Genomic DNA, 26,081 nt, shown 5'->3' on the forward strand with positions numbered 1-26,081 from the left:
TAACCTCAGATATGCAGATGACACCACCCGTATGGCAGAAAGTGAAGAGGAACTAAAAAGCCTCTTGATGAAAGTGAAAGAGGAGAGTGAATAAGTTGGCTTAAAGCTCAACATTCAGAAAACAAAAATCATGGCATCTGGTCCCATCACTTCATGGGAAATAGATGGGGAAACAGTGGAAACAGTGTCAAACTTTATTTTTCTGGGCTCCAAAATCACTGCAGATGGTGACTGCAGCCATGAAATTAAAAGACGCTTACTCTTTGGAAGGAAAGTTATGACCAACCTAGACAGCGTATTCAAAAGCAGAGACATTACTTTGCCAACAAAGTTCCGTCTAGTCAAGGCTATGGTTTTTCCTGTGGTCATGTACGGATGTGAGAGTTGGACTGTGAAGAAAGCTGAGCACCGAAGAATTGATGCTTTTGAACTGTGGTGTTGGAGAAGACTCTTGAGAGTCCCTTGGACTGCAAGGAGATCCAACCAGTCCATTGTAAAGGAGATCAGTCCTGGGTGTTCTTTGGAAGGAATGATGCTAAAGCTGAAACTCCAGTACTTTGGCCACCTCATGCGAAGAGTTGACTCATTGGAAAAGACTCTGATGCTGGGAGGGATTGGGGGCAGGAGGAGAAGGGGATGACAGAGGATTAGATGGTTGGATGGCATCACTGACTCGATGGACGTGAGTTTGAGTGAACTCCAGGAGTTGGTGATGGACAGGGAGGCCTGGTGTGCTGCGATTCATGGGGTCGCAAAGAGTCGGACATGACTGAGTGACTGAACTGAGCTGAACTGAACTGAATGTCCAAATATCCAAAAAGCCCTTGAGTACTTTTCTTTCCTCCTTTGAAGAAAAGTGGAAGAGCACTGAAAAATGATAAGCCTGGCATGGTACAGTCCAGAGTCTGACAAAGAGTCGGACATGACTGAACGACTGAAGTGAACTGAAAAATGATATGTAAAATAAAGTCATTAACTGACTACAACTTTTTTCTTGTGAAAATTAAAAGCATAACTTACAAAGGCTGAAGCTAGTTTAGTTTCATATTATTAATGAATATGGGAATATATTTTGTTCAAGTCAAATTTTGAATATGAAGCCTTGTAATTCAAGGTATTTCTCAAAAGGAATATTCTGCCACCTACAAAATCTCTAATAAGTGTAATGAAATATAAACACAGGGAATCAAGGTGAGTATGGTTTAAATATTTTTGTATTTAAATTTTAAATATTTGAAAATCAATAGTGCATTCTAGTGTTAAATTCATGATTAGAAAGCATAATTATTAGAGGAAAGTTCTATTGAGGTCAAATAATGTAACTAAAATGACTGACTGTTAATGTTTTGCAAATGAAGCAGAATTGATATTGACATGCTGTTTTATAGATTAAGAATCTACACAGTACAGGAAGTCAAGTGACACTTGCAAGGTTATACAAGGAGTGAACATAAATTAGAAAAAAATAAAGCCTCATACTTCCTCTTTCTTTGTAAAGATCAAACTTCACCCCACAGAGGAAGAGGAGCCAAAAGACATAGCAGTGATAACAAAACAAAAATAAGATAAAATAGAATGAGAGAATCATGTAACTTGAAGACCAGAGATTTAAAAAACAGCAAACAGCTCTCATTCTTAAATTCTTTACCTTAGAAGGATGAGTTTTTCTTTTTCCCACCAGCCAAGGAGTGAGTAGGGGAGAAAGCAGCATAGAAATAGGGTGTCTGAACCCAGACTGCCCCAGGAGGCCTGATTTATCTCAACTTACCACTGGAGCCTCAGAGAATTTTCAAAATCCAGGGCTCTCCTGGAAATTTACTTCTAATGTTGATGAAAATCCCACTTTCCTCTTAGGACTCCATGGTCCTGATAATAGATCTGCAGCATGGTTGCCCCTGGGACTGAGGGAAAAGAGGAAGCCATTTACCTTGAGGTTTTCTTGCCAGTCATCACCTTTGGTTGTGAACACTGCCAGTCATCACATTGGCTGTGAACCATCCAATCTGATTACACGGTAGAAATACCACTGAGCACAATATTGGAGAAAAATCCAAAGTACATTTAAAAAAATCTATTATAAGTGGAAAATGCCATTGTTGCCAACTCCCTATGGCATTTCCTACCACTGAATCATAAACTGACTGAAATAGGAAATAGGAACACAGGGTTTTATGGGAAACCAGCTGCCTTCAACAACCAGACTTAATATATTGACTTTGGCAATGATTGAATGCCTCCTGCTATATAAGAGGTTTGTGAAAGTGAATTGAATAGTACTTAAGTAAGTTTGTGTAGATGGAATGTATTACATTAGAACAAGGCTGTCACTTTAAGCAGTAGGAACTTACCCTCTCAAAATCACTTTTCCTAGTAGATCTCTGAGTGACTGACTGTTTCCTGAAGGTGCACCTCTGAGATCTCACATCCAGGAAAACAGGAAATTCAGAGAGGAAGCAAATGCCTGTGCCAGACTAATGTGCTTGCTTTATGTGAAGCAATTGCACTGGATTGCCATGGAGATTTACTGGTGGAGGACAAATGCTTAGTTAAAACAGTCTATCATTACTTCCTTAATGAGGTTTCCAACAACCAAAAGACTCTTTCTTGTACTATACCTTTAATCATTTGATGTTCATTGGATCCAATTTTAGATATGTGTCTGATTAAAAAAAAAGATCAAATGATAATGTTTGTGATTTTTACCACAGGTATCATTCAATTCATGGAAGGAATTATGATTACAATTTATTTACAGGTTTTAGTTGATACTCTTTTTTCTTTGATTTGCTTCTAGAAATTTGGCAATAAATGATAAATCTTGCCAGTCAACCGCTAAAAACAGATAAACAGATTTTATGAAACAAAAATAATGGCCATCATTAGCATCCAAAATAGTAGCAACACAGCAGTAAACACAAATGCTTAATTATAGGTATTTCCCCCAAGAGTTCTTATTTCAAAAGGCTACATTTGTGTCTTAACAGAATCTAGTATCTTAAGAACTGGAAGAATCCTAATTACATCAGCCACCTACAAATTCAGGAACTTCCTCAAGTATTATTTTTTCATGTTATATATAAGGCCACAACACCAACTACTGAAACTATAAATGTTAGAATCTGCATTTAAATGAAGCAGATGTATTGCAGATGATATTATATTTTTTTACAGCCTATAGTTCACATATGGCATGAGTGTAACTCTTTTCCTTTTCAAATTTATAATACACAAATGAGTAAACTCTTCTGAAATCCTTCTTTCTGATAAAAGCATTCATTTAATTGTTTATTACTTCAAAATATGTTTTTGGTTTGAGCTCAGTGTCCATGACATATAAATGCTGTCAATGAGCATCAGACAATTAAAATGTTTTCTCCTGTAAAATGTAGCTGCTTTTACAAAGCAGCTGTGCGCAAACATGACCATGAATTACTTTTGCTATGAGACTGCGGACCCTGAAGATGGACTAAAACTTAGCTATCTTTTCATCTTATGCAAACCTAGCATAATGCCTTGTATATAGTAGACACCCCAAATTTTTGGAAAATACCACAACGTTTTGGAAATAATTGCATATGTTTTTAGGATTCGCACATGTCTTAGGAAACTGAATAGAGTAGAAAAAGCAACACCAAAAAAGGGTCAAAAAAAAAAAGAAACTTGAAAATGTTGTAAATAGGAAGAGATTACTGTCTCATCCTCATGTTTGGTCTTTATCCTCAACTTCCATTACACACACACACAAACACATTGAGGAAAAAGTCATGCAAAAAACAAAACCCAAAAACACTTGCCTACACAATTCCCCCCTCCTCCCAGATTTGACATGGTGGAGACTTTTCTGGGGTTTTTTTTTAGCCTCACCATGAGATTTCTCAGTTTGTCTGTTTTCTTTTGGCATCTTCCTGACATTCAAATGAAAGGCTTAGCTGACTCTGCTATTGGTAAAGTTGGGCAGAGAGAAAGAGGTCCACCTTTACTTCCATCTCAGTCCTGATCAGTTCTGAATAGAGGCAGGACTGACTCTTTGCTTCCTAAGATATACTAACCTGTTGAAGAAAAGTAAGGTCAAGTTCCCCAAATCTATGGTTCAGTGTGGTGTATAAGCAACCAACATGTACCCTGGAAAAAAAAAAAAAGAAGAAAAGAATGAAGATATCACAGAAGTAAAAGCCTCTCTTTCAATCACAGGCAGGTACTCTCCCTCTTCCTTTCCTTTTGTGTCTAACACACAGCAGTCTCAAGCGAAGTAATCTCTCACTTTTTAAGCAAAAGGAATTGCTGAAGGAAGAAAGAAATATTAGGAGACCTAGAAACCAATTATTCCAGCTACTGTAGCTGTGTAACTCTGGGTGAGTCACTCCTCTTCAGGCAATTGAAACTATGTCAAATATGTGAAAGTTACTGAAGTTGGCTGCAGAGGAGAATGTGGATCCTCGTGTAATTTCAAGTTTCCTCCCTACTTCTTGCTCTGAGAAGCACACACATCAAATATAATGAAGGCTGAGGGGGAGGGGACAGTCAGGCAGAGGGAATGTGTTAAGATACAGTTTTAAGAAATCTGTAAACTCAACCTAGCCACTAGGCTAATATCAGATCAGATCAGATCAGTCGCTCAGTCGTGTCCAACTATTTGCGACCCCATGATCGCAGCACGCCAGGCCTCCCTGTCCGTCACCAACTCCCGGAGTTCACTCAAACTCACGTCCATCGAGTCAGTGATGCCATCCAGCCATCTCATCCTCTGTCGTCCCCTTCTCCTCCTGCCCCCAATCCCTCCCAGCATCAGAGTCTTCTCCAATGAGTCAACTCTTCACATGAGGTGGCCAAAGTACTGGAGTTGCAGCTTTAACATCATTCCTTCCAAAGAAATCCCAGGGCTGATCTCCTTTATGATGGACTGGTTGGATCTCCTTGCAGTCCAAGGGACTCTCAAGAGTCTTCTCCAACACCACAGTTCAAAAGCATCAATTCTTCGGCGCTCAGCTTTCTTCACAGTCCAACTCTCACATCCATACATGACCACTGGAAAAACCATAGCCTTGACTAGACGAACCTTTGTTGGCAAAGTAATGTCTCTGCTTTTGAATATGATATCTAGGTTGGTCATAACTTTAAGTGTCTTTTAATTTCATGGCTGCAGTCACCATCTGCAGTGATTTTGGAGCCCAGAAAAATAAAGTCTGACACTGTTTCCACTGTTTCCCCATCTATTTCCCATGAAGTGGTGGGACCGGATGCCATGATCTTTGTTTTCTGAATGTTGAGCTTTAAGCCAACTTTTTCACTCTCCACTTTCACTTTCATCAAGAGGCTTTTTAGTTCCTCTTCACTTTCTGCCATACAGGTGGTGTAATCTGCATATCTGAGGTGATTGATATTTCTCCCAGCAATCTTGATTCCAGCTTGTGTTTCTTCCAGCCCAGCGTTTCTCATGATGTACTCTGCATAGAAGTTAAATAAGCAGGGTGACAATATACAGCCTTGACGTACTCCTTTTCCTATTTGGAACCAGTCTGTTGTTCCATGTCCAGTTCTAACTGTTGCTTCCTGACCTGCATATAGGTTTCTCAAGAGGCAGATCAGGTGGTCTGGTATTCCCATCTCTTTCAGAATTTTCCACAGTTTATTGTGATCCACACAGTCAAAGGCTTTGGCATAGTCAATAAAGCAGAAATAGATGTTTTTCTGGAACTCTCTTGCTTTTTTGATGATCCAGTGGATGTTGGCAATTTGATCTCTGGTTCCTCTGCCTTTTCTAAAACCAGCTTGAACATCAGGAAGTTCACGGTTCACATATTGCTGAAGCCTGGCTTGGAGAATTTTGAGCATTACTTTACCAGCGTGTGAGATGAGTGAATTTGTGTGGTAGTTTGAGCATCCTTTGGCATTGCCTTTCTTTGGGATTGGTATGAAAACTGACCTTTTCCAGTCCTGTGGCCACTGCTGAGTTTTCCAAATTTGCTGGCATATTGAGTGCAGCACTTTCACAGCATCATCTTTCAGGATTTGGAATAGCTCAACTGGAATTCCATCACCGCCACTAGCTTTGTTCGTAGTGATGCTTTCTAAGGCCCACTTGACTTCACATTCCAGGATGTCTGGCTCTAGGTCAGTGATCACACCATCGTGATTATCTGGGTCATGAAGATCTTTTTTGTACAGTTCTTCTGTGTATTCTTGCCATCTCTTCTTCATATCTTGTACTTCTGTTAGGTCCATACCATTTCTGTCCTTTATCGAGCTCATCTTTGCATGAAATGTTCCTTTGGTATCTCTGATTTTCTTGAAGAGATCCCTAGTCTTTCCCATTCTGTTGTTTTCCTCTATTTCTTTGCATTGATCGCTGAAGAGGGTGATTTAATTAAAGATAATTAATTAAGCTTCCCTGGTGGCTCAGATGGTAAAGCGTCTGTCTACAATGTGGGAGACCCAGGTTCGATCCCTGGATTGGGAAGATCCCCTGGAGAAGGCAATGGCAACCCACTCCAGGACTATTGCCTGCGAAATCCTATGGACAGAGGAGCCTGGTAGGCTACAGTCCATGGGGTCGCAAAGAGTCGGACACGACTGAGCAACTTCACTTTCTTTCACTTTCACTTTCTTATCTTAATCTAAAGATTTATCTAATGAACTTAAAATACTCTGCAAAGGTGAGCTATTTATTCCCATCAATCAGTGGAAGAAATCTGAGAGAAATTAAGTGGAAAAAAAATTTTTTTGTTTCATGGTTCACATAATGAAAATGGAGGATAATTCAACAGGAAAATACCTTATAATAACTTCTTCCTGTTAGTTCCATACCAGAATGAAGTACATCAAAAAACAAATTGTTTACAAACATCCAAAGATCTTTGAAATCCTAGGCATTGTTAGGGACTAATGTGTATTACATCCAGTCCTCAAAAAAAACTTTTTGAGGCAAGTTTTACAATTTTGATTTTATCATGGCAGAAATCAAGGCTCTGTTACATATTCAGGACACAGAAAATTATCTTCCAGTTTAATGTCATCTTATCACATTTACAGGTCATTACTATATTCTTTCAGTAAACTACCACCTTTCAATATACTCTATCTCTGTATCTATCCATCCATCCACCCATCCATCTGTCTTTCCATATTTGATAGTCACTTTCCAGAAAAACATCTATTTCTGCTTTATTGACTATGCCAAAGCCTTTGACTGTGTGGATCACAATAAACTGTGGAAAATTCTGAAGGAGATGGGAATACCAGACCACCTGATCTGCCTCTTGAGAAACCTATATGCAGGTCAGGAAGCAACAGTTAGAACTGGACATGGAACAACAGACTGGTTCCAAATAGGAAAAGGAGTACGTCAAGGCTGTGTATTGTCACTCTGCTTATTTAACTTCTATGCAGAGTACATCATGAGAAACGCTGGGCTGGAAGAAGTACAAGCTGGAATCAAGATTGCCGGGAGAAATATCAATAACCTCAGATATGTAGATGACACCACCCTTATGGCAGAAAGTGAAGAGGAACTAAAAAGCCTCTTGATGAAAGTGAGAGAGGAGAGTGAATAAGTTGGCTTAAAGCTCAACATTCAGAAAACAAAGATCACGGCATCTGGTCCCACCACTTCATGGGAAATAGATGGGGAAACAGTGGAAACAGTGTCAGACTTTATTTTTCTGGGCTCCAAAATCACTGCAGATGGTGACTGCAGCCATGAAATTAAAAGACGCTTACTCCTTGGAAGGAAAGTTATGACCAACCTAGATAACATATTCAAAAGCAGAGACATTACTTTGCCAACAAAGGTCCATCTAGTCGAGGCTATGGTTTTTCCAGTGGTCTTATATGGATGTGAGAGTTGGACTGTGAAGAAAGCTGAGCGCCGAAGAATTGATGCTTTTGAACTGTGGTGTTGGAGAAGACTCTTGAGAGTCCCTTGGACTGCAAGGAGATCCAACCAGTTCCTTCTAAAGGAGATCAGTCCTGGGTGTTCTTTGGAAGGAATGATGCTAAAGCTGAAACTCCAGTACTTTGGCCACCTCATGTGAAGAGTTGACTCATTGGAAAAGACTCTGATGCTGGGAGGGATTGGGGGCAGGAGGAGAAGGGGACGACAGAGGATGAGATGGCTGGATGGCATTACCGACTCGATGGACATGAGTCTGAGTGAACTCCGGGAGCTGGTGATGGACAGGGAGGCCTGGCGTGCTGCAATTCATGGGGTCGCAAAGAGTCGGACATGACTGAGCGACTGAACTGAACTGAACTGAATCAGAAATATTTGCCAGAACATTTTTGCATTTACAAGTGATTTTGATAAGTAAAGGAAAAAATTCCACAATTTTGAGCTCTCCATAACAGTGATCAAGAGGTGGTGGGGGAGTACCAGGAGAGCCACTCTTTTTTACTCTGTTTATTGTAGGGTAGGGCAGTACTGGTATTTGGAATACTAATAAAGCAGAGTCTGGGTCTATAACCTCAGTTATTAAAAGAAAGAGGCTTTGATGCATTGTGCCCCCTGATTACAATCTCTGTGAGAAACACACACATATGTATTGTTCCCTGTAAAATGAAGACTTTGTACAGATAGGCTGTACAGTGGGATGAAAAGTGCTACAAGAGAATCTCTGGAGCAGCAGGACTCTTGATCATCATATCCCCTGAAATGTTATCATTTCTCTTCAGATAGCAATGGGATCAATTCAAATGTGCTACCACCTGCCTATAAGCGTGATTTCAGGGAATTCAGCGTATCTTCCAAATCCTTCCTAGCTCCTTCCTCTGATATCAACATCATTCCTCTAAGTGCCTGCTCTTCAAAAGCAGTAGGTCCCCAAAGCACAAGACTTTCATCTGTCATCAGACATGTACTACTTGATGTGAATGGAGGTGAAGACTATGAAAACAACAGTTCCCGCCTCAAGGACTGGGGAAGAAACAGGTAAAATTGGGGAGGCTCGGGACACAAAGATAAATTTGCCAATTTCACTATGTTGCCTAGGACATAATCTGGGGATAATGAGAACCCTGTAAGTCAGGAGTCATAGGGAATTTATTTTAACCACTAGTGAATAAAATGAGTAGGAAATAGATGCCTAATGCCTCATGTTAGCAGAGTACTTTATAGTCAAATAATCCTCCTAGCTATCACCCCTGGGTGAGCCTAGCAAGCCTTTGCCCCAGTCACTGTGCATACCATGGATAGATAGAAAGAGTATAGGCTTTGTATTCAGAACAGAGTTAGGTTCAAATATGACTCATCCACTTGTTGGCCATTTGACCTTGGGCAAGTTAACCAGTCTCACAGGGCAGTCAGGAGGATGTAATGCGATTTTGTAAGTAAAGAGCTTTGTACAGTGCCTGTTACACAAAAGGGATCGAATACACAATCAGTTCTTTCTGGGTCTCTGCTGAGAATCACACCAGGACAAAAGCCCAGCCTTGAACCTAAGCCCAGTCAGCTCTGAGTCCTAACTGCTTGCCCAAATCCTGCTGAATTTTTATCTAAGCTTGCATCCTCTTTTCTTATACTTTTCAGTAACAGGATGAAGCTTCAGGTACATATCTTACCTGCTTTATATCTACCAACTACACTCCATGGATGGCAGTACCAGTTTCAGTCAGACTGGAGGCTGCCCTGGTCCCCTTCAGACTTGGTGATTTAAACCAAGGGTTCTCAACACTTCCTGGAACCACCCAGACTTAAAACTTTACTGTATGTAGAGCCAGAGAATAAGCATTTTTTAAAAAGCTCCTCTTCCCTCACTGAAAGGGCCAACTCACTAATCTTCACCAATTCTTGATTCCATGCAGAAGTTGCCAGCATGATGTGAAACCAAGACTGAAGTATTAACCTTGCAGATAGTGGGTGCTTAATACATGTTTATAGAACAAATGAAGGTTTGCTGTTGGATGTTATTTTTTTCCTTACGAAGGTATTTAGCCATGGAATTTAAAAATAATGGCACATACTATATGTGCAATGAAGACTGGTTTCTGAATGATGAAAGCCTGTTTTCTTTTGGGATGTATTTTGGGAAGGCAACTATTTGGGAGAATGCCTGTGAGTACAGAAGTTCCATGAAAGTCAATGAAATGACAGCGTATGGAAGAGTTTTATGAAGCATGAAGGAATATTTGAAATAATAATGGTATTATACCATTCAAATCTTAGGGTTGGGTAGTACTTTCTAATTTGTTCTAGAAAAAAGGGAACTGGGGCAAGCACTTTCTGATAGGTTACAGTGTATGTCAGCAGGAAGGGGAAAAGCAAGAAAGGGGTCTCGTTGCTATACAAGCACAATAAAAGGACCTATGTCCTTTTTTTCTTTTTAAAAAAATTTTGTTAGTGTGGAGAATTTCAAACATATCTAAAGTAGACAGAAGAGTATCATAAATCTTCATACCCATCACGCAGCTTCAACAATTATCAACATTTTGTCTATATTGGACCAAGCTACATGATACAAAATAAGGTTATTGAGTTTGAAAATCATTTGAAAAGAATGTGTAAATAAATACATCAGGACTAGGTCAACATTCTTTGGGAAGATTCAGAGATAACATGTACTCCCAGAGCCCATTTACATATATTTTTCAACATCTGGCTAACAATTCAGCTTTGAGTTGGATGATTACAGCATCCCAAACTCTGCACAATCTCCTGATGAGTGTATATAACAGAGTACTTGTCTCTAAAAAAACAACTTATTTATTTTTAGAACTTAAGAAAATTGTGAGCGTGTTTCCCCATCTGGGCTACAAAGAACCAGTGAGCCTACTTTACTGTGGTTCCCACATTTGTGGCTAGTATTCCACCACCAAGCTAGTATTATGACAATCCAGAGCAAGACTGGAGGTCTGGGTTCATCGACTGAAGACAGTCTCTGAGTGTGAAAGTTTATACTCTAAGGCAAAATATTAAGATGAGTAGTTTTATGTTGAATACAAGTAATTTCCTGGGAATCACTATTACCTGATTCAACCATTTATTTAAGTATATGGTAGTATGTCAAGGTTTAGCTTTTCTACCATTTCTTTTTCCAAGTAACCAGTCTGTATTTTCAATTTTTAGTACATAGCCATTGAGTGCTACGTTGTACTCTTCAACAGTGGAAAGTGAAGGCTGAATCTTAGTGAAACCATTGTTTGGGAGGAATCTACCATATCATGCTTATTACATATAGTTTCATGTTAATCACACAGATCAATATGTTGAAAACAAGCTTGAGTTGTTGTTCAAAAATACGTATCTTCCTTCCAAGTATTCTTCTAGCTGCTCACATGTTTTAATATCACATTAATGTGTTTTAGTCATACAAAAATTACCTCTCTCCAGTGTATTTTCCTTTGGGATTCAAATTCCATGCTGATAATCTTTCTTTCTGGCCTATTAGTTCCTTTACCTTGAGCTCTGTGACTCCATCTCATTCTGCCTCAGATATTCCTCAGTGTCACCTCACCTTAGTTTTTACCACCATCCGTAACCTCTCCACATCTGAGACTTTCGAATTTGAAGCTTCCTCTGACCTCTACCTATTTATCTCTTCTATTACCTCACTTTCTCTGACCCCCTCCCCCGTTCAGATTTTCAGGCCCAGTCCCTTTGCTCTTTTTCCTTTTGTCAGCCTTCCTGGCCTCTCAGGATGTCCCAAGGCACCTACTTTAGGACAGCTTTTCTTAGGGACAGTTTTTCCACTGTGCTCGCTGCACCTGCATCCCAATGACTTACATCACTTATCTTGGGTCAAAATTGTCCTGCCAATCTCCAGCCCTGGTTAGGCCAGCCATCTGTTTCTTGTTCCTTTTCTAGGCAGCTGAACAATTCTGGAGAAAATGGACATAACTCGGTTGATTGGATGCTCTAACATATATTTTTCCAATTTGCCTGGAAATTCAATAACCCTGGGAATTCCCTTTCTTACCTCTCATCAACTCACCCTTAAAATACATGTGGCTGTTGGACTTCTCTGGTGGTCCAGTGGTTAAGATCCTGCACTGTCAATGCATGGGGTACAGGTTCGATACCTGGTCAGGGAACTAAGATCCCACATGCTGTGGGGCACATCCCCCCCACCAAGAAAAAGAAAATAACATAGCTGTTGTTCCAATCTTTTGTACTTCCTTTAAATTTCTGCACCTACCTCCACCCTCTTTTTGCTACCTTGGGAAGCTGGAGATCATCTGATATGAATGCTACATAAATTTCATTCTGTTCAAATTATCACCCATTCCCTCTGTCTTCTTTCCAACCTCTGAAGACTTTTCCCAATTTCCTTCTGAGGCTAGTGTTTCCATCTCTCCTATCCTCTCTTCCCTCCCTAGGTCCTTCTTGACTTTGAGCCCCTTCCATCTTCTCCTCTTCATCTACTCCCCTTCCATTTCTGTGCCTCCCTCAACACCTACAAACCTTTCTCTCCTGGGTTAATCCTCTCCCTTGATTCTAATTTCTACCTTGGTTTCTTCTCCCTCTTGATCCTCAGCATCATCAGCCTATGGAAAGTCCCAAAGCCAAAAACTCTTAGATCTTCTGCTCAAACTCTGTTTTTAGCAGAATTTGACAATATTCACCACCACCTTCTTACTAGAACTGGCATCTTCACTGGAGCCCACATTATATTGTTTTGGTCCTTCTGTCTCAAGGACTGCTTCGGTTTAGCTTTTTTCCAAAATTCCTAACCTGCCCCACACCTTCCCTACCTTAAAACAAGTCTTTTAAATATAAACTTTCCGAAGATTCAGTGTTCAGTCCTCTTAAGTCTTGACAGTCCCTTGGCAATCTCACAGTATGTAACAGTTTGATCTTCCTAGCTACCCCCTTTATAAGACTGACTCTCAGCTCTGTACCGTTAGCCCTCATCTGTCTTCCCTTAATCAGACTCTGTTCCTAACTATATGCTGATGTATATATGATCAATGTATAATACACATTGATGTATTACAGACATCTTAAAGTCTGATCTAAATTAAACTCATCACTTTTTATTCCTGGGTTTTTTATCTTCTAATCAATCCAATGGAGTCTATTTCCACCATTATCTTTCAAATCAATCTCCTCTGTTTACTACATTCTTTCAGAAACTCATTTTTCTTGTCTGGACAATTGCATAGCCAGCCTCTTAAATAGTTTCCTTACTTTCAGTTTGTTTTTCTTCCATTTAGTGGAATAATAGCAAATCAATTTTGCTATTCACACGTCAAGTGCTTTTGCATTAAAAACAACACAAAAACAAAACAACAATAACAAAAAGTCTTTCCTTTTCTTTGGCTCATTTAATTCTCCCCCTACTCATACCCTAAATGTTAGCTTTCCTGAACATCACTGCTGGACTCATCTTCCCAGTCTTCAGATTTAGGCGGGTCACTTTGGGCTTAAAGATTTTCCTTTCCTCCCCGCTGTCTTCTGTAGTCAAAGTTCTCTGTAATTTGGTCCAATCCATCACTCTAACCTTAAATCCCACTCAACTCTTGCACCCTGGTGTGTGACAAGTCATATGTACTCGCCTTCCCCTCGCCTCGCCTGCGAAACAGGCCCTGTGCTCAGTTGCCTTTATAAAATTATTGCCTTTGTCACTTGCCCTTCCTTCCAGATAAACTTTTGCAAGTTTACCTGGTTGTCAAAGCCTAATTCATATCATTCTCCTCAAAAATTCTCTTTCCCCAACACAAAAATCAAAACAAGAGCCTCCCCACATAGTTAGTTCAGTTCAGTTCAGTTGCTCAGTTGTTTCCGACTCTTTGCGACCTCATGAACCGCAGCACACCAGGCCTCCCTGTCCATCACCAATTCCCAGAATCTACCCAAAGCCATGTCCATTGAGTTGGTGATGCCATCCAACCATCTCATCCTCTGTCGTCCCCGTCTCCTTCTGCCCTCAATCTTTCCCAGAATCAGGGTCTTTTCAAATGAGTCAGCTCTTCCCATCAGGTGGCCAAAGTATTGGAGTTTCAGCTTCAACATCAGTCCTTCCAATGAACACTCAGAACTGATCTCCTTTAGGATGGACTGGTTGGATCTCCCTGCAGTCCAAGGGACTCTCAAGAGTCTCCTCCAACACCACAGTTCAAAAGCATCAATTCTTCAGTGCTTAGCTTTCTTTATAGTCCAACTCTCATATCCATACATGACCACTGGAAAAACCATAGCCTTGACTAGACAGACCTTTGTTGGCAAAGTAATGTCTCTGCTTTTGAATATGCTATCTAGGTTGGTCATAACTTTCCTTCCGAGGAGTAAGCATCTTTTAATTTCATGGCTGCAATCATCATCTGCAGTGATTTTGGAGCCCAGAAAAATAAAGTCAGCCATTATTTCCACTGTTTCCCCATCTATTTGCCATGAAGTGATGGGACCAGATGCCATGATCTTAGTTTTCTAAATGTTGAGCTTTAAGCCAACTTTTTCACTCTCCTCTTTCACTTTCATCAAGAGGCTCTTTAGTTCTTCATTTTCTGCCATAAGGGTGGTGTCATCTGCATATCTGAGGTTATTGATATTTCTCCCGGCAATCTTGATTCCAGCTTGTGCTTCTTCCAGCCCAGTGTTTCTCATGATGTACTCTGCGTAGAAGTTAAATAAGCAGGGGGACAATATACAGCCTTGACACACTCCTTTTCCTATTTGGAACCAGTCTGTTGTTCCATGTCCAGTTCTAACTGTTGCTTCCTGACCCGCATACAGGTTTCTCAAGAGGCAGGTCAGGTGGTCTGGTATTCCCTTCTTTTTCAGAATTTTCCACAGTTTATTGTGATCCACACAGTCAAAGGCTTTGGCATAGTCAAAAGCAGAAATAGATGTTTTTTATGGAACTCTCTTGCTCTTTCGATGATCCAGCAGATGTCGGCAATTTGATCTCTGGTTCCTCTGCCTTTTCTAAAACCAGCTTGAACATCTGGAAGATCACAGTTCACATATTGCTGAAGCCTCACTTGGAGAATTTAAAGTATTACTTTACTAGCATGTGAGATGAGTGTAATTGTGTGGTAGTTTGAGCATTCTTTGGCCTACTACTGTGGACAGGGATCTCTTAGAAGAAATTGAGTAGCCATTAAGGTCAACAAAAGAGTCCGAAATGCAGTACTTGGATGCAATCTCAAAAACGACAGAATGATCTCTATTCGTTTCCAAGGCAAACCATTCAATATCACAGTAATCCAAGTCTATGCCCCAACCAGTAATGCTGAAGAAGCTGAAGTTGAACGGTTCTATGAAGACCTACAAGACCTTTTAGAACTAACACCCAAAAAAGATGTCCTTTTCATTATAGGGAACTGGAATGCAAAAGTAGGAAGTCAAGAAACACCTGGAGTAACAGGCAAATTTGGCCTTGGAATACAGAATGAAGCAGGGCAAAGACTAATAGAGTTTTGCCAAGAGAACGCACTGGTCATAGCAAACACCCTCTTCCAACAACACAAGAGAAGACTACACATGGACATCATCAGATGGTCAACACCAAAATCAGATTGATTATATTCTTTGCAGCCAAAGATAGAGAAGCTCTATACCGTCAGCAAAAACAAGACCAGGAGCTGACTGTGGCTTAGATCCTGAACTTCTTATTGACAAATTCAGACTGAAATTGAAGAAAGTGGAGAAAACCACTAGACCATTCAGGTATGACCTAAATCAAATCCCTTATGACTACACAGTGGAAGTGAGAAATAGATTTAAGGGACTAGATCTGATAGACAGAGTGCCTGATGAACTATGGATGGAGGTTCATGACATTGTACAGGAGACAGGAATCAAGACCATCCCCAAGAAAAAGAAATGCAAAAAAGCAAAATGGCTGTCTGAGGAGGCCTTACAAATAGCCGTGAAAAGAAGGGAAGTGAAAAGCATAGGAGATATACCCATTTGAATGCAGATTTCCAAAGAATAGCAAGGAGAGATAAGAAAGCCTTCCTAAACAACCAATGCAAAGAAATAGAGGAAAACAATAGAATGGGAAGACTAGAGATCTCTTCAAGAAAATTAGAGATACCAAGGGAACATTCCATGCAAAGATGGGCTCGATAAAGGACAGAAATGGTATGGACCTAACAGAAGCAGAAGATATTGAGAAGAGGTGGCAAGAATACACAGAAGAACTCTACAAAAAAGATCTTCATGACCCAGATGATCATGATGGTGTGATCACTCACCTAGAGCCAGACATCCTGGAATGTGAAGTCAAGTGGGCCTTAGAAAGCATCACTACGAACAAAGCTAGTGGAGGTGATGGAATTCCAGTTGAGCTATTCCAAATCCTGAAAGATGATGCTGTGAAAGTGCTGCACTCAATATGCCAGCACATTTGGAAAACTCAGCAGTGGCCACAGGACTGGGAAAGTTCAGTTTTCATTCCAATCCCAAAGAAAGGCAATGCCAAAGAATGCTCAAACTACCACACAATTGCACTTATCTCACATTATTAAGTACTTGGTTTTATTTGGAACACAGGATTTATTACAATCAGGCTTAGCATCCAATTGTTTGTTTCTCTTCTCCATTAGACTATGCACTTAGAAGGAAGGGACAGACTAATTCATTTCTGTATCCAACATAATGAATACAAAGTGCTCCTACAGTGGGTGTTTTATTATTTTTTGAATTGTTGAATTCTATAGCAAGAGTTGCTTTGACTTAATTTACAGAATAAAATTTAGCTTATTTTGATGAGGAAAATTTTTGTTTTGTTCTTCATTGATTTGGTCTTTATTGTAATATAAATTTTCCATTCATAATAGAACTTCTGTAGCTGGAAATCGGAGAAGGCAATGGCACCCCACTCCAGTACTCTTGCCTGAAAAATCCCATGGACAGAGGAGCCTGGTAGGCTGCAGTCCATGGGGTCATGAAGAGTCGGACATGACTGAGCGACTTCACTTTCACTTTTCACTTTCATGCATTGGAGAAGCAAATGGCAACCCACTCCAGTATTCTTGCCTGGAGAATCCCAGGGATGGGGGAGCCTGGTGGGCTGCCGTCTATGGGGTCACACAGAGTTGGACATGACTGAAGTGACTTCGCAGCAGCAGCAGAAGCATAGCTGGAAATATTCAACGGATAAAAATTCATGATATTCATGATATCAAACTAGTCATGGACTAGTATAATCAATAATAACATGTTAAAAGGATAGCACAGTGTAGGTGAAGGAATATATGCAAATGTTAGGGGAGATTGACTATAATTGAAAAAGATAATGCATGTAAAATCCTTACTCATTCTCTGGTATAGACTAAGTGCTCGGTAAACGTTACCTAATACTATTAAATAGCAAGTAATAAGTGGCTGGAAAAAAATAATTTCTTTTTCTCCATGTAGTCTACATAGTTTTGTGTGACAGTTGATAGTAACTTTGCATTTGGTTTTAAGTCAGTAAGATATATCCTTTTATGATTATTTTGAGAGCAAGTAACAAAGATTAAGGCATGTGAGGAGAGAATGATGTAATTAACCACGTGCACTATTGATGAAGACTTGGCTTCCCTCTGTACCACTTGATATTCAGTGAAATAAATAATGGTGATAATTGTCACATTCCTAACAAAGACATCTGCTAAACCAGGCTACTCAAGCAAAGCTGTTTGCTACTGACAGCTTGCTTCAAATGTGAATGTTGCCATTAAGAAAAAATAGAACTTCTGTATTTATAACATTACCTAATATGTTGTGTTGGCAATGCTTCATCTGGAAACCAAAAGAAGTGTAGATGATAATTAAATTTAGCACTCAAACTTCTAAATTTGTTTCAGGGACTATTAGAAGATCTTTAAATCTTTTTGTTGTTGTTTTAATGTAAATGCAATATATCTACATGTTAAAAATAAAAAATCCAAAAGGGACTTCCCTGGCAGTCCAGTGGTTGCGATTTCACCTTCCAATGCAGGGGGTGCAGGTTTGATCCCAATGCAGGGGGTGCAGGTTTGATCCCTGGTGGAGACCTAAGATTCCACATGCCTTGTAGCCAAAGGACCAAAACAAAACAGAAGCAATATTGTAACAAATTCAATAAAGACTTAAAATAAATAAACATTTAAAAATTCAACATTTAAGAATGGTACCAACTGAAGGGTAAAAGTCTCCTTTCTCTTTACCTTCCCACCCTGCTCTCGACATTACCTTTGAAATCACACACTATGTAAAAACTGCACTAAATAGTAATCAAAATCAAACACAATCAAACAATCAAAAAGCTCCATTGCTAAATGATATTCAAAAAAACCCAGAAGAATGAAAACTTTACTCTCTATCCCCTTGTCTGATGACTGATTACTAAGTATAGCATCATCCTTAGACTAGGATGATAAAAGTCTGTGACTCTGAGCTCCAAACTTTTGAAGAGCCTACTCTTGCCTTCCTGTCAGCGACAAAAGTACATCAGTAATGTCTACAAGGGAGGCATCCATCAGGTTTTAGCAAATATGCTGCAAAGGAAGAGTGATATAATCATTCAAGGAAGCAAATTAATTCTATGAGCTTTTGAAGGAAACGATTGCTATTTACTTTTCATCTTCATGGAGGACCCGCATGTGTGTCTGGGAAGATTTTATAAAGGATCTGAATAATAAGCTTTTCAAACACAAGTGAGGACAAAATCACAGCTTCAAGGATGACAGAAAATCATACAGTTCTTTTCTTCCCCTCTAATTTCTGTAATTTTCTTAATTTAATAATTCAATAGGTTGTTGTGGGCCTACCATCTTGTTAGATACTGGTAAGAGCTCTGGAGATGTAAATATTACACACTCCCTGATGTCCTACATAATTATAATTTAAGTGAAGTTGACAGACTTGGAAAAAATAATGATGAATTTATATTTTAAGTGCTATTAAAGAGTATGCACTAAGGAGTGTTACAAAAACTAAAAATAATTCTATAGGGGATTAGAGATAGAAATGAGATGTGAGCAAGAAGAGGAAGGAGACTACAGAAGAGAAGAGGTGACATTTTAGGCATGACGATGGTCAAGAGAGACTGAGTTGTCTAATCTCACATTGAACCCTCACTCGATTGGTCCCTTTAGAACAGAACCAGCTTCCCCAAAGAATGGTCCCTTACGTTGGTCATGTGCAAATTCATACAACTTTAGATAAAGCCGGTTTACTCAGAAAAGTAGTCTCTTTGTCATTCTCATTGAAAGTTTCTGATTAAATCAAGGAGAAAGTCTGTAACTGGTATCCTTTTTAATACCTTCTAATAGAGCCTGGTGAGCCACAGTTCATGGGGTCGCAAAAGGTCGGTCACAACTGAGTGACTAACACTAACTAACACTAATATTTGTGCTACTTTTATCCCCCTTGTGTTACTTTTTAAATATAGAAATATAGGGCCTCAAGTCCAGAGCAATCAGGAAGCAACAACATTTAATAACACTGTATTATTCTCATTGTATTTATTTTGAAGATTACTTTCTGTTTTCAGAAAATGATGCTGCCTTTCCATTTACAGTTATCATATAAAGCTTTTATATATTTATTTATTTATTGACTGTGCTGGGTCCTCGTTGCTGTGTGGTCTCTTCTCCAGTGGTGGGGAGCAGGGGCTACTCTCTAGTTGCAGAGTGGGCTTCGCATTGCGGTGGCTTCTCTTGTTGTGAAGTGCAGGCACTAGGGCGCAAGGGTGGTTGTCGTGCACGGCTCAGTAGCTGTGGCTCCTGAGCTCTAGAGGACAGGCTCAGTGGCTGTGGCACCCTGGCTTAGCTGCTCTGAGGCATGTGGAGTCTTCCCAGATCAGGGGTAGAACCCGTGTCTCCTGCATTGGCAGGCAGATTCTTTACTACTGAACCATCAGGGAGGCCCTCCTTTGCACTACTTTTTAAATATAGAAATACCAAGCCTCAGGTCCAGAGCAATCAGGAAGCAACAGCATTTAATAACACTGTATTATTCTCATTGTATTTATTTTGAAGATTACTTTCTATTTCTGTAAAATGATGCTGACTTTCCATTTACAGTTCTGATATAAAATTTTTAATTCATTCATTCAATACATTTTTATTGAGTATCTTTAATGTACCAAGCACTGTTCAATGAACTTGTGGTACATCAGTGGAGAAAACAAAAATTTCTATCCTGAAGACCTTATAACATAGCTTACCATTTTGTTTAATTATTATTTTTAAAGTCTGAAATAAACTGGGTCAATTCTAAAGAAGCTACCAAGTAAATAATGATACAGGTGATAGCAGTATTGGAAGGTAGTCTAGAGAAGTTAACATAGACTGTGTTAAGCTACTTAAAAGTGAATCCTGATTCAATGACCTGTTTTGTTCTGTGATGCTGAGTCACTTACTTCACTGTGCCTCAATTTCCTCCCCCTATAAAATATTGTGAGAAATCATTAAACGTTGGGAATATTGGTAAGAATCCTGAAATTGGTACTCAAATGACTGAATCTGGAGAAACTGGAATAGACAGTTCAAACAATTGTTTAAAACAATGCAAGATCAGGGCTTATGTTTTGTTTGTGACTTCTTGTTTTGAAACAATTTGACTTATAGAAAAGTTACAAACATAGAACAGAGTTCCTGTGTACCTTTGATCCAGTTTCCCATAAGAGTTCAACAGTTTATATGACCCCTAACATAATAATCAAAATTAATAAATTAGCATTGTTATAATAATAATAGCAAATAACAAATCTGCAGACTTCCTTTGGGATACCCTATTTACCCTATGGTCCTTTTCCATGATGCTTTTCCCAAATGCCATGCATTTGTCAGCTCTGCTTAGTCTCCAACTATGTGGACCATTCCTCAGCATCTCCTTGTCTTTGATGACTTTGACACTTTTGAATAATATTAGTCAGTTTTTTGTACAATTTGCTATGTTTGCTATTTTCTCTTGATTAAATTGAGTTTTATGCATTTTTTAATCAGAGTTCACTGAAGTGATGTACCCTTCTCAGGACATCATAATCCAGGACTTCACAAAGTTGGTATCTTATGCCAGTGATGTTAGGTCCCATCACTTGATTAAGGTGCTATTTGCCAGGTTTCTATATTATAAAATTACTAGTTTTACCTTTATAATTAATAAATATTTGGGGGGGACACGTTGAGATTATGAAAATATCCTGTTTCTAGTTCACCACTGAAGGACCTTGCCTGAAACAAATATTAGTGTGGCATTCTGTGTTCAGTTTTCTATTTCCTCACTTCAATTTTCCTTTTTTTTTTTTTGTAAGATAGACAGTCTTTTCACCCCCTACTTATTTTAAAATTCATTTGTTAATATTAGTAAGATTGATGAATATTTTATTCTATGGATCATAATCCAATTCTATTGCTATTTTATTTCTTGCTCAGATTGTTTCATCTTTAGTTATTGGTAGTCCTTTCTGGTTGGACCCTATGTCTTTCTGATATGCTGCCACTGGGTTTTGAGTACTTTCTTACTGTTTTGAGTACTTTCTTACTTTCTTACTGTCATCACAAGGTGCTCCAGACTCACCTTTTATTTTCTCTGCCCCAACTCTGGAGTTAACAATGGCTCCAGAAAAAGAACTTCAATCAAATCAAATCTTACAGTATAAATATTAAACAGAATAAAATTAAAAACATAAAAATTTAATTTTCATTAAAAATTTTAATTTTTTAAATTAAAAAATAAAACAAGTTGGCATCATTTTCCCCCTTGGAATTTGGCTGCTACTTGATTTACAGTTTCTCTCTCAGTCCTAGGTTGATAGTATTCATCTGATGAGCATAATATAATATCATGGAGCAGTGCAGGGGTGTTATATACAGGGTGAACAATACTAAAATTCACAGTTTAAAGATTAAGAATGTACACTCTAGAGTCAGATTCAGTTCAGTTCAGTTCAGTCACTCAGTCATGTCCGACTCTTTGCGACCCCATGAATCGCAGCACACCAGGCCTCCCTGTCCATCACCAACTCCCGGAGTTCACTCAGACTCAAGTCCATTGAGTAGGTGATGCCATCCAGCCATCTCATCCTCTGTCGTCCCCTTCTCCTCCTGCCCCTGATCCCTCCCAGCATCAGAGTCTTTTCCAATGAGTCAACTCTTCACATGAGGTGGCCAAAGTACTGGAGTTTCAGCTTCAGCATCATTCCCTCCAAAGAAATCCCAGGGCTGATCTCCTTCAGAATGGACTAGTTGGATCTCCTTGCAGTCCAAGGGATTCTCAAGAGTCTTCTCCAACACCACAGTTCAAAAGCATCAATTCTTTGGCGCTCAGCTTTCTTCACAGTCCAACTCTCACATCCATACATGACCACTGGAAAAACCATAGCCTTGACTAGATGGACCTTTGCTGGCAAAGTAATGTCTCTGCTTTTCAATATGCTATCTAGGTTAGTCATAACTTTTCTTCCAAGGAGTAAGCATCTTTTCATTTCATGGCTGCAGAGATTCAAATGGTTCTTCTACAGTGGGACATCTTTAGTTTTAACTGTCCAACCTCAATTCTCCTGCCTTGTTTTGCCTCTGTCCACTCAAATTGGGAAATATTTAAGAGTATTGTCAGTCATACCACTTAGGAGTCTAAATCTGTGAACAGATAAGAATATTTTATTTCATTTTAGAAAAATGAAGAAGCAAAAATTGGAAGGCATAATTTCCACAAGGATGTTTGTGACACTGGAATTTTGGGGAGCACTTTGTATTTGTGATGTGTATGTAATGATCACATAGGTGGCTGAAGATTCATCGATATCCAGGAGATAAACCACAAGAAAAGCAACCAGGAACAACTCCATGCTGGCTGACTTTTCCAGATCCTTGTGTTTTACCTGGAAATTTGTGCTTTGACCCAGATCCTAGCTCTCAATGTGAAATCTCACAACAAAAGGAATTAATCTTTAAAGTTCTATGAGGAATTCTGGTCTTTTAAAAATCACTTGCATATCATTTCTCTGGATGACATTTTCTGATCGACAAAGCTTGAGTCATGGGTCTGTTAACTTTTTACATTTTATTAGTCTTTGCCCTGCTTCATTCTTGCGCTTTGCTGGAGCAGCGGTGAAGAGATACTCCACCGCTGCTCCTTATCTGGTATCTCCTCACCGCCGCCCCTTCTGACCTTGCACGTGGAATAGCTCCTCTAGGCCCTCCTGCGCCCGCGCAGCCACAGCTCCTTGGAGGTGGGGTTGCTCCTCCAGGCTGCCGCCCCTGACCTCGGGCGTGGGGTAGGTCCTCCCGGCCGCAGCCCCTGACCTCAGACGTGGGGTAGCTCCTTAGCGCAGGCGGCTGCGACCGGCGCACTTAGCGCTTAGCGGCCGAGAGGAGCTACCCCACGTCTGAGGTCAGGGGCAGAAGCCGGGAGGACCCCATCCATGCCCGAGGGGCGGCGGCCAAGAGGAGTTACCCCACGTCCGAGGTCAGGGGTAGCGGCCGAGACTGCCAGGCTACGACGGCAGAGGAACAGCCGAGAGGAGAGTCAGATTGACTGGGCTCAAATTCTAACTCAACTCCTGATGAGCCATATGACACTAGGCATGTTACTTAATTTATTTGTGTCTCAGTTTCTTCATGTGTAAAAATGAGGTTAATAATAGTACTTAAAATGTTTAGAAGAGTTCTTGGCACATAAGAAGCATAAATTTTTACCACCAATTCATGGGGTCGCAAAGAGTCGGACACGACTGAGCAACTGAACTGAACTGATAGTGCTCTTTAAATCTTACAAAGGACTTTGAATTATATTAGCTCATTTTTATCACCAATAACACTTGGTGTATTTCAGAGAAGCTGAAACTTAGAAAGGTTAAGTGATTTTTCCAGGATCATATAGCTTGAAAGTGACAAAGACAAGACTCAAACTTCAATCATCCAACCGCAAACTCTAGGTAGGAATGTAAGCACCAAGTGTGGAAAGCAGAACATTAAAAAAACTAATAGGACAAAATTCCATCTTAACAAAATACCTGAGAACTTGTAGTCCTAAAGTCAGAATTTTAGTGAGGTCTTTTCCTGAATCTATTTGGATTTCTTAACCTGGTTTATGACAACAGCTTTAAAAAAAAGTAAAGAACAACCTGATATATTTATGCAAAATTGTGTATCTGTGTTTTTTTTTTTTTCCTGGGAAAAGTGTTCACATATTTCATCAAATTCTCTAAGGAGTTCATAAATCCCAAAAGGTTATGAACTTTGCCTGGACTTCCTGAATTCTTGGACAACATTCTTAGGAGGAGTGGTTATTATGTATTTGGATGTTTATTTGAAGAGCCATATTGAGACAACTCTCATCTTGATGAGAAAACAGTTAAAATTTTTTTCTTACCTGTTCTTAAACTTTTTATCATGATAATTTTCAAACATTTACAAAAGTGCAATTCCCATATACCCATCACTCAGCTTAAAAAAATGTTTAATATAGAGTCAATCTTGTTTTACTAAAAACCCTCAAACACAAATAGCCCCCCTTTGATTATTTTAAAAAAAACCCAATTCATTTCATTTTACCTGAAAATATTCTAGATTGCTGTGTAAGTAAATCTCAATATAATCTCAATGTACCATAGAGAACCAATTATAAACTCCATTATTTATTCATTCAACAAAATTTTGTACATTTCAAGGCACTAGAGAAGGAAGATATCACATCACCTGTTACCTTATGAAGTTCTAAGATTTGGGCCTTTAGATGCCTCAAAAATAGCTTAAGACCAAAAGTTAGGATTATTCCTTGATTTCTTACCTTCTCTGTGCAACTCCACCTTCCTATTAAATCTATGTGAAAGTCCAATCAGCTGCATTTCCAAAATATATACCAAATTTCTCCTTGTCTCTTCATTTCATTTGCTGTTACCTTAACTGCAGCCACCGCTGGATTTCTGCTGCACTCTGAAGAGTCTTTCAACTGGTTTACACGTTTCCACTCTTGTCTCTATATATTCCATTACCTGCTCAGGGAGATATGAATAGAAACATTAAAGACAACATAAATGCCCATCAGCCAAAGGATGAATAAATTGCAGTATTTTAATATAAGAGAATACTAAACAATTGTAAATATAAATGAATAAGAAGAACTCTATGTGAATGAGCAAATCTCAAAAAAAATATAACGGAGGGGAAAAAGAGCAAGTCATAGAATTGATACAGTATGGTGCCATTCATGTAAAGTTTGAAAACATGCAAAGCCAATTATACATTAAGTTTTTTAAAAAACCAAGGCAGTGTTATACATATTGTTTATGGATATGTATGAGTGTGTGTGTGTGGTAAAAGCACAAAACTTGCATGAGAATTGTAAACATAAAATTCAGAATAGGAGTTACCTTTAAAGAGAGAGGGGATTAGGTTCAAAAGGGGGGGATTTCAACAAAGTCTGATTTCTTGAGATATTCATTCTCTTGTTACCCATACATTCTCGGATACCTGAAATATTTTATAATTAAAAATAAATCAAGGTCACATAAAATTCTCCAGTGACTTTTCACTGTTCTTTAAACAAAATTCTAACCTCTTACCAAGGTACAACAACAGGTCCTATACAATCTGGCCCCTTACTGCCTTCCCAACCACCTCTCTTCCCATCTCCCTATCAAGCACTACATTTTGACCTCAGTAAATTCGTTTCCTTGAAGAAGTTAAACTTTGTTCTGACCTCAGGACCTTTGGCACTAGCTTTGCCTCTACCCTTAGAACATTCTTCTGTATATTTACCCATTTGGCTTCTCTTTATTCAAGTCTCTGCTCAAGCAAACCTTTGTTTGACCATCCTACTTAAAATAGTCCCCACCTATTTTGTTTTTCTCTACACATCACCCTTTCATTCCCTTAACAGCACTCATTACCCTTCACAGTCTCTTGTTTATAAATTTATTGAGTGACTTCTACTGGAATGTAAGCTCCTTCGCTGTCTTTACTGCTAGATCCCTGGCAACTACAACAGTGCCTCATGCAAAGGAAGCACTTGATAAATTTTTGTTTAATGAGCAAATCCATGCTTATTCTGAATAACCAGACAAATCTCCCTAGCCTTCTGCTTGTAAAGTAATAGAGCCTAGAAACTACTTTTTGTTTGTTTCTTTTCCAGCTGTTGTAGGTTTTCTTTACTACAATTTGCATCAAAGGGTAATAAATCAAATTTTGTATTTTGATGATAGGCATTGGTATCAGCTCCTTTTCACTGTTCC

The 26,081-nt window shown here is 39.2% G+C and overlaps 1 long non-coding RNA gene across 1 annotated transcript; it reads right to left on the reverse strand.

Annotated features, from left to right (window-relative positions):
- Positions 1 to 835: 835 nt before the first annotated feature.
- LOC123334891 lies at positions 836 to 25,498 on the reverse strand. Its single transcript, XR_006553083.2, has 4 exons — positions 25,221 to 25,498; positions 24,749 to 24,842; positions 4,050 to 4,122; positions 836 to 1,901 (listed from the first exon to the last, which is right to left on the reverse strand). It is a non-coding gene; the product is annotated as an uncharacterized LOC123334891 (long non-coding RNA).
- Between the last annotated feature and the right edge of the window lie 583 nt (positions 25,499 to 26,081).

This window comes from Bubalus bubalis, chromosome 8 (assembly GCF_019923935.1).
Source record: "Bubalus bubalis isolate 160015118507 breed Murrah chromosome 8, NDDB_SH_1, whole genome shotgun sequence".
Taxonomy (NCBI): domain Eukaryota; kingdom Metazoa; phylum Chordata; class Mammalia; order Artiodactyla; family Bovidae; genus Bubalus; species Bubalus bubalis.